This window comes from Hemicordylus capensis, chromosome 1 (assembly GCF_027244095.1).
Source record: "Hemicordylus capensis ecotype Gifberg chromosome 1, rHemCap1.1.pri, whole genome shotgun sequence".
Lineage (NCBI taxonomy): Eukaryota > Metazoa > Chordata > Lepidosauria > Squamata > Cordylidae > Hemicordylus > Hemicordylus capensis.
Genome location: NC_069657.1, coordinates 219,863,317 through 219,880,028, shown reverse-complemented (window position 1 = coordinate 219,880,028; position 16,712 = coordinate 219,863,317). Strand labels below are relative to the sequence as shown.

The following is a 16,712-nucleotide window of genomic DNA, read 5'->3' as shown; positions in this document are numbered from 1 at the left end:
TTTATTTATTTGATTTTTATACCGCCCTTCCGAAATGGCTCAGGGCGGTTTACAATTAATTTATATTAATTGTAAATTTATATAGTGCCATCCACATTCATGGCCCTTTACAAAACAGGTGCCATCTTGAAGAGTTTCAATCCAAACAATGTTCCTAGGCATCCGAAAGCATCACATTAGCTTAGCAGTCCTGAAGGTTCTGCTGTACAGGTGGACCTCATCACACATGGTCCCAACAACTGCAGTTTCATATATCCGCGGTCGGGCAATGGAGACCTGACTTTGGTATACATATTTTTAAAGGGTTAAAAACCACACACAAGTGGTCCCTAGGTGGCCAGAAATTACCTCTGTGGTCATTTCCAGCCACCATTTTGTGGCTCTTTCTTGACACCCGCCCCCCACAATTTTCCACTGAATTGGGGCTTGGATGGGGGCATTGCTGGACAGCCAGAGACCTGCGCAGCATGGCACAGTACATTATTTCTTTATTTCTGGTCTTTAGAAGCTTTTCTTAGGCTTTTTTCACATCCAGGAATATAATCCCCCCCCCATTCCCATTGCTTCAATGCCTCATTATCCATGGGTCCGTGTTCCGTTGTAGCCAATAACAGAACCCCTGCAGATAACTAGGTCCATCTGTATTACTTGATAGTTTCCTCTATTTTAAATACATCAGAACTATAGAAATGAGACAAAAGTGTCAAACAATTATGGTGTTTTGTCATGCATGATCAGAACTTAAGCCCTTTTGATTACTTATAATCAGGGTGGATAAAAATTGGGTGTGTTTTTTTTAAAAACAATTTTTTAAAATTTAACATAAAATACTAAATTTCCAAATTTTCATGTAAACAATAACATGGTTAAAATTAAATCTCATCACAAACATGCTATACCAACACTTAAGAGTCTCCTAATTGACTATCACACACACTGAGGTACCTATCAATCAAACCTGTTTCATTTTCAGTTTCGTCTCATGAAAATGTAGTCTGCCCAGCAACTACCAGGTCTTACTTTTGGAAATTCCTGGGATTTCAGTTTCTGCTTCTAAGCAGGCTAAAGTCACATATGCAAAGACAACCAAGATGGTTGTTTTGTGGTGGGGCTGGGCCTGGGCCTAGGTAGTGGCATTAAGACGGAGACACAATGCAAGAAAGAAGAACAAAAGAACAACCCTGCTGGATCAGGCCCAAGGAAGCCCATCTAGTCCAGCATCCTGTTTCACACAGTGGCCCACCAGATGCCTCTGGAGAACCCACAGGCAAGAGGTATGTGCATGCCCTCTCTCCTGCAACTGGTATTGAGAGGCATCATGCCTCTGAGGCTGGAGATGGCCCACAGCCATCAGACTAGTAGCCATTGATAGATCTGTCCTCCATGAATCTGTCTAAGCCCCTTTTAAAGCCATCCAAGCTGGTGGCCACCACCACATCCCATGGCAAGGAATTCCATAAATTAATTATGCACTGTGTGAAAAAGTACTTCCTCTTGTCGGTCCTAAATTTCCCAACCAGTTTCATGGGGTGATCTCTGGTTCTAGTGTTGTGAGAGAGGGAGAAATTTTTCTCTCTGTCTACCCTGTTCACTCCATGCATAATTTTATACACTTCGATCATGTCTCCCCTTAGTCACCACTTTTCCAAGGTAAAGAGCCCCAGATGCTGTAGCCTAGCCTCATAAGGAAGGTGCTCCAGGCCCCTGGTCATCTTGGTTGTCCTCTTCTGCACCTTTTCCTGAGCCAAGATGGCGAAGAAGCAGCAGTCTCTGTGCTGAGCTCCTCAGCCTGATAATCTTTATTTTTTATTTCTTTCCCTTCCTTTCTTTGCCTTTTGGAGCCCCAAAACTCATTTTTATTTATTTTACATGTTTGTTTGTTTTGCTACTTGCCTGGTAGCTGGAATTGTTTTTTTATAAACACAGGGAAGATGGGGAGGTTGAAGACAATAATGGACATTTTAGTTAAGGATCTACGTAAGTTCCATCTCAGTACAGGCTGCAAGGAAAGTATTCCAGCAACAGTGACAAAAGCCCATACTTTATCTTGTTCCTTGAAATGTTCATTAGCTGGAATCAACACTAAAAATCTTAGAAACTCCTGTACCCTTCAGAGGAATCAAATTGCTTTATTTATAGATTGTTTACAGATCAATCATAACCGCTGTTCCAGCAAAAAAGCAGTTCTCAGATCTCTGAGTAAATTTCTCTCCTGCAGTCCAAAAAAATTTGATATTAAATTTCTCTACTGGCTGCCGAATGCTAATTTTTTATAAAATACTATTTTATCACATTCCATCGGAACGAAGTTCCATCTAAACTTCTACGCATACACAGTCATTTAGCAACTTACCATATTTTTATTACTAGAGTCTTCCAGGACAGTTCTGTCTCTGCTCTATGTGGTGAAAGGGCTAAAAGGCTGCCTAACTCTGGAACAGCTGCCAAGTCTGGCCTTGAGATAAGGCCCAAAACAACATTGTCTGAGCATTCAGCCAGTAACAGCAAGCCTTGCCAAAGTTTAGTTCCTGAATCTATGACAACCAGAACATATTCTTCTACTGCACAAAGTGAAATAGATTTAACATCAGTGCGCAACTTGGAGAATTTACCTGAAATTATCCAGGTGTTTAAGGAAATCCAAAGCTCCTGGGCACAGGTGCAGGATTCTGCAAATTCAATACCTGTGCTGGCAAGGCGAAATGAAAGATTTATGGCCAATCTGACAGAAATGGTGACACACACACCCCCCGCGAAGGACACAACAGTGATTAATCGTATACCTTCTTCTTCTGCCTCTGTGCCATCCTCTGAGTCTACCACGTGTATGGAAATTCCTCCACAGAATGATCTAATGGTTATTAATTTGACATCCTGCCATCTTGACTTTATGCCACTCTTTGAGTCCACTATAGATGAAGCAGCTGACACTTCACACATTAGTAATGCAGCAAATGACCCTAAGACTCCAACTCGCTGTTCTTCAATTAAGGATCAGTCAATAAATCAACTGGATGTATTTGTGTCCTCTACTGAATCAACTTCAGCTCAAGGCTGTATGCCCCTTGCTTCTAAATCTTCTCATAAAACACAACTAACAGATGAACCTCTGCAAATTTTCTCCCTATTTGAACCAGTTCCTGTGGTCACTTCTTTGCACCCACTGAGAGCTGACCAGGTCTTCTATCCTACAACAGATCCAGACCATGGTTTGACCATGAGTGTGTACTAAGAAACAGCTGGTTAAAGAACATAGTCTCTTCAAAGCAGGAGCCCCATCATCCTCTCAATCAGTGATGGCCCAGGGAAAGAAGTATGAAGATCTGATTCGCCATAAGAAAAAACTAGCAATGAAAGAGTCTTGGCAGGTACTGATGCAGGCTTCTAGGCTGAAAAATTCATCTGGGGCCTAGCTATAATTATCCCAATCTTCAAGAAAGGCAATAAAACCGATACAGCTAATTATAGACCAATTAGCCTCCTCTCCATAATTGGTAAACTTTATGCCAGACACTTATACTGGAAGCTCCTTGACTGGATTGAGCGAGAATGTGTACTGGCAGATAAGCAGGCTGGCTTTAGAACCTTAGACCAGGTTCTGGTCCTGAGGCATTAATACACAAGTATAAGAACAAGCTGAAGGGTGTACTGTATGCTACCTTTGTTGATTTCAAGGCAGCCTTCAATCATATCTCTTGTGATAGATTATGGGGGAAATTATCAAATTCGTTAATAGACCAAAAGTTACTTCTGCTAATAAAAAAAATCTTTATAGGGGCTCTCACCTAACATTGCGCCGCAATCCATAGGGACACTTAAACCCCATTAGAGCGGAAAAGGGGGTCTGGCAGGGCTGTATATTAGCCCCACTACTGTTTAACTTCTATATTAATGATATGTTGAACAGACTTTCTAATTTGGAATTTCACCCACTGAAACGGAGCAGTAGACATCTAGCTAGTCTTCTCTATGCAGATGATGCCGTGCTTCTGTCACAATCTCTGGTGGGGATGAGGAAAATGCTGAGAGTTTTGGCTAACTATTGTCATGAAAACTTGCTCTCCATCAATTACCAGAAAACTAAGGTAGTAATGTTTGCCAAGAAACCTATTATGCATAAGAGGCAAATAAACAGGGTTGATGTAGTACAGACATTGCAATATAAATATTTGGGGTGATCTTCCAGGCAACAGGTAGCTGGGAAGAGCAAACTAAGGCCATTGTAACAAACGCCCTGAGGTCTACTACTGCGATTTTGGGGTTCTTCTTTTCAGCAGGGGGCAGATATATTCCAGCTGCCATTAAGGTCTTTCAAACTAAGGTAATATCGCAGCTTCTTTATGGCTCACAGATTTGCATATATCGTGACTTTTGTCCACTTGAAAAGATCCAGTCCAAATTTCTCAGGGCTATTTTTTCAACCCCATTGTGTGTCAAATGTCAAGCTGCGATTGGAAGCTAGTTTGTTAAACTTGGAGTTTGTTAAACTTGGAGTACCTTGATTTATATTTTCAACTTCTGGCTGAAATTGATTTTCCCCCTTCTGGCTTAGCTCCCTTAATTTTTAAGGATGAACATCCCTCTTAATCACTGAAAAATTAAAAGTATATGGCCTGTCAATAGAATTTCTACTCCCCCGGGCTATAATGCCAGAGTGATCCTTAAGCAGTGTATTATCGATATGGGTCACCAGATAGATTTAGGTCAGGTATCAAGTTACAGGTGGTTAGGAGCTACTAAGCCCTTGCAAAAACTAACCAACTATCTGTATAATCTGACATATACAACCCACAGAACAGCCCCGACACTAGCCCAGATGGATGTGTTGCCCTCTGTGGTATTAGAGGGTAGATTTAGGAGGGTTCTTTTTTTGGAGAGATCGTGTCCTTGTGGGAATGGCGATGTTGAAACAGTAGGGCATATGCTCAGGTATTGCTCATTTTATCGTGATCTGCGTCTTAGACCGATTGCCCCTCTTGTTTTTAGATATCCAAATAATTCTGATAAGTTTTATATAAACTAATTTCTTTCTGATATGTATACCGATGTCTCGCATCTGGTGGCCAAGTTCTGTACAGCTGCGATTAAGATCTACATATGGTGTGTCAGAGATGATTAATACAGGTTCTTAATTTGGGTGTTGTTTTTTTAAAATTTTGTTATCTTATTCCATTTTACATTTTATGTAATTGTTCTTAACTGTATATTTTATGTCCATGTTTATATATATGCATGCACTGGTATCAATGTTCACTTTTGGGGACTTTTGTATCTGAATTTGATCTGTGTGCTGATCTTTGATCATAATAAACTGAATTGCATTTCCAGTTATACAATATCCTTCTTAAGATATGGTGACCAAAGCTGTATGCAGTACTCCAGATGTGGCCGCACCACAGATTTGTATAAGGGCATTATAATATTATTTTTATTTTCAATCCCTTTCCTAATTATTCCTAGCATGAAATTAGCTCTTTTCCACAGCTGCTGCGCACTGAGACGACACTTTCAATGAGCTGTCCACCATGACCCCAAGATCGCTCTCCTGGTCAGTCACCAATAGTAGTCATGTGCACGGACCAGTTCGGAGGCCATTCTAAAGGCCTCCAGACCGGTCCGGGCACGGGGTGGTTTTGGTTCGGGTGGGGGGGTTCCAATAAAAACAGGGGGGGCTCTACTCACCCCTTCCAGTAAAAAAACGTATTTCTTGTACTAATTGGGCGGCAGGGTGCCGCCCGCTTCAATCTCCTGGCGCGGGCTCCTCGTATCCATCGGGGCGGCAGGATCGCTCCCAGTCCCTGCCGCCCCCTTCAAGTTAAGTCCCCCTCGGCTGGCGGCCGCCCCCTGAAGTTCCCCAGAGGTCCCCCGCCACCCCCTTCTTTCCAAAACTACCCCCATTACCAGAGGACGGCAGAAGAACTCCCTGCCGTCCCCTTCCCCCTTGCCGGCTGGGCTGCAAATGGCTTCTAGGAAGCCTTTCGCGCGCTGTGCGCGAAAGGCTTCCTAGAAGCCATTTGCAGCCCAGCCGGCAAGGGGGAAGGGGACGGCAGGGAGTTCTCCTGCCGTCCTCTGGTAATGGGGGTAGTTTTGGAAAGAAGGGGGTGGCGGGGAACCTCTGGGGAACTTCAGGGGGCGGCCGCCACCCGAGGGGGACTTAACTTGAAGGGGGCGGCAGGGACTGGGAGCGATCCTGCCGCCCCGATGGATACGAGGAGCCCGCGCCAGGAGATTGAAGCGGGCGGCACCCTGCCGCCCAATTAGTACAAGAAATACGTTTTTTTACTGGAAGGGGTGAGTAGAGCCCCCCCTGTTTTTATTGGAACCCCCCCACCCCAGTGCCGGACCGGTTCCGTGCACACCCCTAACCAATAGCTCAGATCCCATCAGCGTATATGTGAAGTTGGTGTTTTTTTGCCCCAATGTGCATTACTTCACACTTGCTTACATTGAACCACATCTGCCATTTTGTTGCCTAGTCAGGAGAGATCATTTTGGAGTTCCTCACAATCCATTGTGGATTTCACATAGAAAAACAGTGGAAAGAAAAAGGGAAGGTATTATTCAGTACAAACTTCCTATATTGTCTCACGCTTTGCCACTTAAATACTGTCATAGCTTCTGTGTGTAAGAGACACCCTATCTAAGAATATTTTGAGGAAACGCTTTCACTGGGTAAAAAGGAAAATTTGTCAAGTATGAGAAGTGCAACAAGCAGAAGCAAAGCAGCATAACAAATAAAGGTATCCATTTCATTAAAACCCGGGTGTTTTTTTAAATATATACCGCCTCATACAAATATCTCATGGCGGTTTACAAACAAAACCAGAATTAAAACCAAACATTAAAACAATTAAGAACCAACAGCAATAACAACCACCATAAAAACCAACTTACAGCTGATCGAAGGCTTGATGAAATGTATTATACATTATTTCTTAAATTAGTAAGATGCAAACTATCTAAAAAATACCAAGCATATCCTCCTTCATGCTATAAATGTTCTACTGAGCTGTAAAGCAGCAGAGAAGATTTGATGGAAATCAAATAGATGTAAATCATGATCAAGAAGATGCAATAAATGATTTAAATCACAATTTAAATTGCTAGTCAGGAAGATTCTATTTAATCATCATTTTCTAGTACAAGTACATTCTTGTCTGATATAACCATAATATATATTCATTACTACTCAGAGAAAAGTAGGTTTCAATTTTAGAAGGTAGGTACACACTATACATTATAAAGCAATTATTTATTCTGAATTTTTTCCATATTAATTTTCACTACCAAAGTGAAAGAAGCCCATAAGATACTGGAAGCCTTTGAGATGTGGTGTCTCAGAAGAATGCTCAAGATTAAATGGACCAGCAGAGCAACAAATGAAGAAGTATTTCGAAAAGCAAAAACACAAACAAATACTACAATTAAGAGACGCAAACTGGAGTATTGTGGACATATCCTCAGAGAAATAAAATATCAAATACTACAACTAACACTAGAAAGAAAGCTAGCAGGAAAAAGATCAAGAGAAAGGAGGAAGGGATGGATGGATGACCTGAAAGAATGGCTAGAAGTGGGCACAGAAGATATAATCCACGATTAAAGGAGGAAGGGATGGATGGATGACCTGAAAGAATGGCTAGAAGTGGGCACAGAAGATATAATCCACGATTCTAGGGAACATGATCTACGGTTTTTGTTGGCTGCCAACCTACCAATCAGAGAAGGCACATGGGGGGGGGCTACTGTGTACAGCAAAACGTTGAGTGCACCAACTAGTCACACTTCTGCTAATGAACTCACTACTCCCTCCAGGCCCCTGCAGTCAGCAAAATGGTCTGCAGATGGCAGTGCCCAAAATGGGGAAGATTCAATGGAGGCACTGAACACTCTGGTTCCACATTACACAGAGGAACGCCCCTTAAGTTTGGGTCTGCAGACAAGTGCTGGACATGCAGAAGTCCAGGGGCACGACCAGAGAGTGCTGACCCAAGGCAGGGCTAGCTAGCATGCTTGCTTTCGTGTGTTCCCTTCATGCACTGGCTGTACAAGGCAGGAACAACAGATTAAGACTTAGATTTGTGTGTCCTCAAGTTCCAAAGTATGTGGGCTACATTAAAAGGTGGAGTGTTCCAACTTCTTCCCCCAGCAGGGCCTCTAACTGCTACATGACAAGCAGAAATTCAACTTCACATAACTGTTTGCCAAATGGCTATTAAACAAACAAACAAACAACCTGCCAATCCTAACCCTTCTTTACTGCCACTTCATTATCTCTCTGCTAAGATCTTTGGAGAAGCCACTGCCAGTCTGGGTAGACAATACTGAGCTAGATGGACCAATGGTCTGACTTGGTATAAGGCAGCTTCCTATATTCCTATCTTATCCTCCTACCTTTCTTACAAGTCACACAAAAACAAAGGAAGAATGAGAAAAGTCACATTTTTGGCCACTGGCTTGCACAAGAAGAACTTTCATGTCCTTGCCTGCCAAGGGATATTAGCCAGCCATGAAACTCACTGGGTGATTCTGAGCCAGTCACTTCTCTCTCTCTCAGCCTAACCTACCTCACAGGGTTGTTGTGGGGATAAACATAACCATGTACATTGCTCTGAGTGGGCTCCCTGAGGGAAGAGTGGAATACAAATGCAAAAATATCCAACAGTTAAATATTACTATCATTCTCTCCTTACATCATTGATCCTCAAACTATGGATTGGCCCTGCTTTCACAGACACAAAGCTCTTGGAAGGATGCAGGGATTCCAAGTTCTAAGGGAAACAGAATTCGGTAGCAGATGGTGCCCTTCTCCTGATTCAGCTAAGATCTTGGGTGAGTTAACTGCATCCCAGCAGAGAAATTTCATTGATCCACACTGGATCTACAGGGCAGGGGGCAACTCCACCATCATCTGTGTAGTGGTTAGAGTGCTGGACTAGGACCGGGGAGACCTGAGTTCAACTCCCCATTCAGCCATGATACTTGCTGGGTGACTCTGGGCCAGTCACTTCTCTCTCAGCCTAACCTACTTCACAGGGTTGTTGTGAGGAGAAACTTAAGTATGTAGTACACCGCTCTGGGCTCCTTGGAGGAAGAGCGGGATATAAAGTGTAATAAATAAATAAATCTCAACATTATTTGGGAAGTAGGAAACCCAAGAAAGGCTACTGCAAGAGCTTCTCCTTTGCTGGTGTTCTATGGAAGTGTTTGGAAGGTACTGGGGCTGCAAACTTTAGTTGAGTAAACCGTTTCATTAATTGGTTCAAGCCCTTTCAAATGACTAAAAGTTACCCCGATTAATCAAGCAAAAGGTTTCGTAAGGTGCTAGATTTAAATAGAAATGCTAATGAAAACTGAAGGTGACGCGTGCCATCTTAGAAGGCCATTTACTCTCACAAAACAGGGAATGCCTCTTCCAAAATGGTGTCTGCTGTACTGGGGCATATAGTACATCCTCTCAAAAACAATTCAAGCGTGCCTTGTTCTTCGACAGTCCCATTCCATTCAGGTGCTGTATGCCAATTCAGTCAATCTGAGCCCATACGTTAGTTGACCGCCTTAGAAAAGCGAGGCCAGCAACACCCATTCAGTTTCACAGGGCCAAGGCTGGTCAGGGACAATGTCTTTAAAAGAAGCGACCAAAAGCGAATTTAAAGGCGGACTGGCCGCCTGATTCACGCCTCACTCCCGTCTTTTTTTTTGTTCCACTGGCATGCCTCTGTTTCATGACTTCCTTCACGCGCAAGTAGCCCACCACATTATAGCGAGTCCTTTCCGTACATATCGGATTCCTCCAGCGGGAAACGAGAAGAACACACCCTTTTGCACCATTTCTATATCCCCGTACAAACTTTGCTAGTTAGTTTCGCTTTGCAGACTTCAAACGGGGTGGGGGAAGCAAACAGCGCGATTGCCTTAAGAAGCCGGACACAGGACGACCACACTGTGTCTCTCCCCTCTCTTCAGCGCAAAATCGCGTATGAACTAGCCCTCAGCGCGAGTTTCTAGAAGATCCACGACCTGTAGCTTTGAAGTCCAGATATGGGAAAGGGTTAATACATACCTACCTTCCCGACTTCAAGGCTTTCCCTCCGAATCCATCCGACATAACCCAAAATCCTCAAAGAAAGCAGTGATTCGATTGCTGCGGGAGCCAGCAGAGACCAAAGGCAAGAAGCAGAAAAGAATCAGGCTTCTCCCAAGTGCTGCTCTCCAGACACTGCTCGGCGTCCGGGCACAGCAACTCCGCAAAAAAAGTTTGAACTTCCTGATACGGCGTTTCGTTCCTATCTTGAAGCAGCTACAGAAAGCTCCACCCACTGCAACGAGAATAAACCATTATGAAGACCTGCTTTTCCCTCTCCTTTTAGCTTTATAGCACAAACATAAACCCCGCTAATGGTTCGCTCCTTCACCCCCTAAAACAGCCAAAATCTTACAGCCCAGATCTTCCGCAGAAACACGCACTCTGAGTAAAAGAGATAAAGTATTGGCAGAATGGCTAATTCAAGGATCCGGATATGACGTCTCCGGATCATTTTGGCGCCTTTTTAAAAAAACAAAATTAGGGGCGGAAGTGAAAGTTCAAAACACAATGGAGAAATTCAGGCTTTTAAGGTAGTTTGGTGCTGTGCATCCACATATCCATTAGAATGGGCCTGGAGTCTCCAGAGATCACCATTAATCTCCAGGTTACCTGGAATTCGGAAATCTCTAGGAACAACTTTAGTGAGTCAGAGTTTGCAATCCTACTGTTCACCCAGAACACTTACATTACTCCCCCCACTCCAGATCTGGTACTCAGTTGCACAGAGGAGCCTTGTGATCTATTTGAAGGGTGTCACACATTGTGCTTTTAAGTGTCTAATTTTTTGAAACTTATTTTTCATAGGAAATGACCCACTTCCAGGAGAGCATAAAATTCTGCGTTTGTTGCTACCTTTTGCTGGCGGGAGTAGGAAAGGGGTCAGGGGAGAGAAATACACTAGACCAAATGGGCATCCCAAGTCACGCCAAACACCAAGCTCTCATGTTAAGTCTGTATTTTAATCAATACAACAACTGTGCCTTGCAAGAATAGTTAACTTCCAGTTGTGGTAGTTCCACTTCTCTTCTTAAAATGTAGAGGCTATCATAATACATATGTTGTAATATATAAGAAAATGGGATGGTGGTGGCTTTGACTGTTTCCTTTAAATATTCTGAAAGGACCTTTAAAATTTATTTAAGATGCACACTGTCCAGAAAGATGAAAGGTATGCCATGTAAAGAGTTTTTGTGTCTTTGCTCTGTGACGACTGCAGAAAAACTGAGTTTCAAAAAATAATTTTGCCACTTTAAAATGCTTGTAAATTGTAAAATGCTTGCAAGTGAAAAATATTTTTTCTCAAATAATGCTTCGTAGGCTCCCAAGCAACCTATACTTTTACAGTTCAGTTTTAGCCTTCTTTGTTATTTTAACTTCCATTTCTATTATTGATTCCTTTAAGTTATTCTATAATAATGAACAGGATTATTTTAAGGTAGATTTAAGGCTTCTGGCAGATTTAAGACTTCTGGGGGGCTACCTTTTGGGGTGATAGTAAACCACTTGCCAATAGGGACACATGCTTGCCAATAGGGAGCAATAGAAAACCTAGGAAAGTCAATAGGAAACAAAAGGAACATCACAGCTTGCCAATAGGGATAAGTGATCATTGCTTGCCAATAGCAAATAATAGAGGATCACTGCTTGCCTATAATGAATAATAGGATCTCACAGCTTGTCAATAGGGTCCTATAGCTAATACAACTTAGACAATATTGAAAGTACCCCTTGCAAATCGGGGACAAACTTATTTTAAATTTTTTTAATATTCTATTGCTCATCACAGTGTTTGAGAAAGCTCCAGTGGCATTGACACTGTCTACTCTATAAACTACTGGGGCATTGAGAGCAGAGATCTCACTTAATTATTGTTTTAACAAACACATTAATATACCAGCCAAAACTTACTTTTAATTTCTGGTCAGTAAGGAAGGCATGCTAAAGAAGGGACTTGCTCTTTTCCCCTCTCTTTGTTTTTCCAACAATGTTCTGTGTTATTCTGATTGATAGACTGATGTTCTGTTGTCTCCCTCTCCCTCTCCTTCCTCGTCCTCCTTTGTTAACTTACTTCTATTCTGGCACTGTGAGGATATAAAGTTTAAGGCCACAGGTTCTCTATCCAAGTATATAGCTTATTTAATAAACCCACTTGTTTTTGGTCCTTAAATATCTGTCCCCAGATGCATTTAATGGATTTGGTTCTTCTCACACTTACAGCACACTTGGTACAGCACACAGTGCTTTTAATTTTACATTTGTTTTGTTTAAAATGGCAGAGACTGTCCACACCAGTGAATGTAGTGTTTGCTGCAGGTCCCTGGAAACAATGGATCTTCTGGGTATCTGGGGGGAGCAGAAGGTGCAGGATTGGCTCCACAGCATCCTAGAAAATTTGAACTCTTTCATGCTCATTGCCCAGAAAATAGTCAAGCTGGGCCAGCAATGTATCTCTGTGGAGTGTCATTTGAAAATGCAAACCATGCAGTCTAGAATTCGGGTTAAACCTCAAGGTGGTAAAAGTTGTAGATAACACCAAGCTATTTAGGGTAGTGCAATCCAAAAGCAGATTGCAAGGAGCTCCAAAATGATACCTACAAATTGCATGAGTGGGTGACAAAATGTGATTCAGTGTGTGCAAGTGTGAAATCATGCATGCTGTGGCAAGAAATACAAATTTCACATCCACAATTATGGGGTCTGAGCTGTCTGTGGCTGAACATGAGAGACTGACAATTGAAATAGAAATATTAAAATGGCCTTATACAAATCTATGGTGTGACCACATTTGGGGTATGCACAGCTTTGGTCACTGCATCTTGACCTGTTAGAAGTGGAAAATGTGCAAAAGAGGACAACCAAGATGACTGGGGCATGGAGCACCTTCCTTAAGAGGGAATGCTGCAGCATCTGGTGCTTTTTGGTTTGGAAAAGAAGCAAGAGCGAGAAAACATGGTAGAGGTTTAAGAAATTATGCATGGAGTAGAGATAGTAGATACATAGGGAATTTTCTTCCCTTTCTCAAAACAGTCGAAGTATGGGTCACCCCATGGAAATGAAGGCTGGGAAAATTAGTACAAACAAAAAGTACTGTAGGAATAAGCCTCCCGCACCCCAAAGAGTTAACAGGCAGTGAACCCTTGTCTTGACTGACATGCTGGTGAACTCCAGGGCAGCCAATCAGTACACCAGGTGGGTGGGACCTAGAGAGCAGTTGCTGGGAATTCTGGGAACAAGAAGGGCAGTCTTTGTTGGAGAGGAGCGTGTGCAGAAAGGCTTTGTGGGGGCAATGGAGTTTGCTCCCTCATCGTTGAAGCCAGCATGGAGGATTCTCTTATGGAATAACTCCATACAACCACAAAAGAAAGGATTGCAGGAAGCTTGATTTTCCTCCGGAATTGGGTGAGTTCAAGGAAAAAGGAATTCAGCATAGGGAAAAGTTTATTTAGTCAGACTTTGCGTTAGAAGTTATATTTCTTTGGTGTGTGTGCGCCTTTGCATATTCCTGATACTGTTCTATTATTACCTGTAATTGAAATAAGAAACACTAGCCTATGCTCATCCTACCTAGGGTGTAGCAAAAGACTCTATAAACATTTAAATGTGCATTAAGACAACCTATTTTTGTAACTTAAATACTAAGTATTTTTAACTGTATTTGAAAGCTGAGAAAGCTTCAGATGGAAGCAGTCTGTAGTAAATGAATAAAATTGGTTTTTTATTTTGTTCTTTTCTTTTTACAATCTTCTCTGAGTTGGTTTTTAACTCAGGACAGAAGTTGGGGCCGCAGGGGAATTACTCTGTTGCATACATGTCCTCAGCTGTTTAGCAGCTATCAGTTTTCTCACCACGTGTAGGCTTGAACGTGGAAGATTTTTGTACTTACCCAATAGCAAAATAAAGAGAGTTTTCCCTGGGATTCCACCCCAAGTCCAGGGAGGTTCAAGCTCTGTCGATAAGAGGGCTGGTGGTGGCAGCCTTTTGAACCTACCGATATTACAGAATAGTTTTAGGAGAAGCCTAGTCTTGTGGTAGCAAAAGAGCTGGTTTTTAGGAGAGCTGGTCTTGTGGTAGCAAGCATGACTTGTCCCCTTAGCTAAGCAGGGTCCTCCCTGGTTGCATATGAGTGGGAGACTTGATTTGTGAGCCCTGTAAGATATTCCCCTTAGGGGATGGAGCTACTCTGAGAAGAGCAGAAGGTTCCAAGTTCCCTCCCTGGCATCCTTAAGATAGGGCTAGGAGAGATTCCTCTCTGCATCCTTGGAGAAGTCACTGCCAGTCTGCGTAGACAATACTGAGCTAGATGGACCTATGGTCTGACTCAGTATATGGCAGCTTCCTATGTTCCTAGTCAGGTAGCTCTGCAGGGATGATTCAGCATTTCTTTCCCTCACGTGAGATTGCTCTGAGACAAAGGCTTTAATTCGCTACAAGTACTTTCCCCCAAAACATGTAATTAATCTATGAAATTCTCTGGCATGGGATGTGGTGTGATGGCCACTAGCTTGGGTGGCTTTAAAAGGAGTTTTGACTAATTTAATGAAGGACAGTTCTTTCAAAAGCTACTAGTCAGATGGCAATAGGCCATCTCCAGCCTCAGAGGCAAGATGCCTGTCAATACCAGTTGCATGGAAGCAACAGCAAGAGAGGTGTGCCCCTTCCTCTTTGTTTGAGGGCTTCTCAGAGGCATGTGATGGACCAATGTGTGTAGCGGGATGCTGGGACAGATAGGCTTCGGGCATGATCCAGCAGGGCTGTTCTTATGTTATTATTTGGTTGGAATATTTATTTTTTTCATTACGTTTGCATACCACCCCTAGCTTCCATCTATGGGTGGTTTCAAACAACATAAAACACATCAAAACAGACATTAAAACCATAAACATTTTAAAACCACAAAAAGTTAAAAGCTTGGGTTGAAAATGCATCTATAGAGAAATTTAAAATGTTGTCAGAGATGAGTAGGCTCTTCTTTCAGCAAGGAGCTCATTCCAGAGTATTGGGGTGGCAACAGAGAAGGCCTGCCCCCATGCAGCTAGCAGACGAATATAAGAGAATCATAGTGTCACCATGACTGCTAGGATTATCATGTTTGTATACCCCGATATAACACCAGACTAGTAGTGATCTTCCATTGTTTCCTTTTCGCAAGCAATGATCTCTTCTTATTCCCTATTGGCAAGCAGTGATCTCCTAGTATTCCCTATTGGCAAACAATGGTCTCCTATTATTCCCTACTGGCAAGCAGTGATGTTCCGTTTGTTTCCTATAGGTCTTCCTAGGTTTTCTATTGATCCCTATTGGCAAGCATGCATTCCCTACTGGCAAATGGTTTAGTATCATCCACATTTTTCTGTCAGAGCCTTGGAAAATACCAGAATAAAATCACAGGTTGGAGAGGCGAAACCAGTCACAAAATGGCAGCTTGTATTAAAAAATATGTCAAAATAAATAATGGAGTTTATCATCAAAATACCCAAATTATGGGAGATTTTTGCTGCAGGGGAGGAGCAAGAAAGTCTGCTTTGTGAAGGGAGAAATGAATGGTGGGGGGAATAGAAGCAATGCGGATAACTTAAAGAGAGATTGAAGCCTATGCCCTCCACTCAGCCAGCCCACCAATCAGATTTGCAGTATTGTTGGAAAGGGAAAAGAGGGGAAAACAATCCCACAGGCCTGGAGAACTACTTCAAATGAACCCAAGAAGGAAATCTCAGAACAGCTTCCTGTAAATGATGTGGAGAGAAAATGCAGTCAAACATTATGAGCTGGACTGGTGACTCATGTACCCCTGCTAGAAGAAATACTTCATATCAACAGAGACTTTTTTAGGCTTCCAGATTGCGCATTTTCTACCTGTGCAGCAATGCCGGCCAACACCCAGAGTAGTACAGTGCAGAGCCCCCTTCCTGATCCTTCCACAGGGCCCACCACGGAGGAGAGCTTTCCTAGCTGCGTAGCTAGGTGGCCAGATTTGGCTTTTAAAAAGCCAAATTCTGGCTTATGGCCCATTTGACTCACAAGTATACCCCTTAGGTTCTGGCAACCCTGCGGCCCGTAGCATCATGATCAGGCACACAGCAGGAGGGAGCAAATTTTGACGACTTGTGCCGACTCTGTAAGAGCCCCGTGTCAGGGACACATTTTAGGTGATTCAGGACATTTCCGGTTCCGGAGGAAGGACACATCACAATTTTTTTTTTATTTAGCATATTTTTATGCTGCCCAAAACTTACATCTCTGGGCGGTTTACAACCATTTGCTTCCCTCTGCTGCATGGACAGGTGCAAATAGTGAGACAGCTCTTCCTGGTGCAGCCATAGTGTGCTGCTCTGGACGTCAGCAGCTAGCTCAGCAATGGACGCACAGCTAGAAGCATCTCCATACACTCCTTACTGTGTGCTGTAGACCGAGTAGATAAAGTATCCAAAGTAGCCCACGGTCATAGATATGCTTGTGTGAAATGTCTGCTTTACAGCCTTACCTGATATTGTCGTGTTAAGTGCGCTTAAGCCCATTGACTTCAAGGGGATTAGATATGTTTAACGCTTCATAGGATCAGGCTGTTCAGTATCCTCCTCTCTAAAATGTGTTTCTTCTTCTTAGTGAGAGGCCTGGTTCAGATCCT

The 16,712-nt window shown here is 42.8% G+C and overlaps 1 protein-coding gene across 6 annotated transcripts in view; it reads right to left on the bottom strand.

The window, feature by feature from the left end:
• Positions 1-10,531, bottom strand: part of CASP10 (caspase 10) — a 37,967-nt gene extending 27,436 nt beyond the window's left edge. The window contains exons 1-2 of one of the 6 annotated variants that reach the window (XM_053279608.1): positions 10,440-10,531; positions 10,064-10,319 (exon numbers count right to left, since the gene is read on the bottom strand). The gene's annotated coding sequence lies outside the window, so the exon portion shown is untranslated. The other 5 variants (XM_053279610.1, XM_053279629.1, XM_053279639.1 and 2 more) reach the window with 5 other exon arrangements.
• Between the last annotated feature and the right edge of the window lie 6,181 nt (positions 10,532-16,712).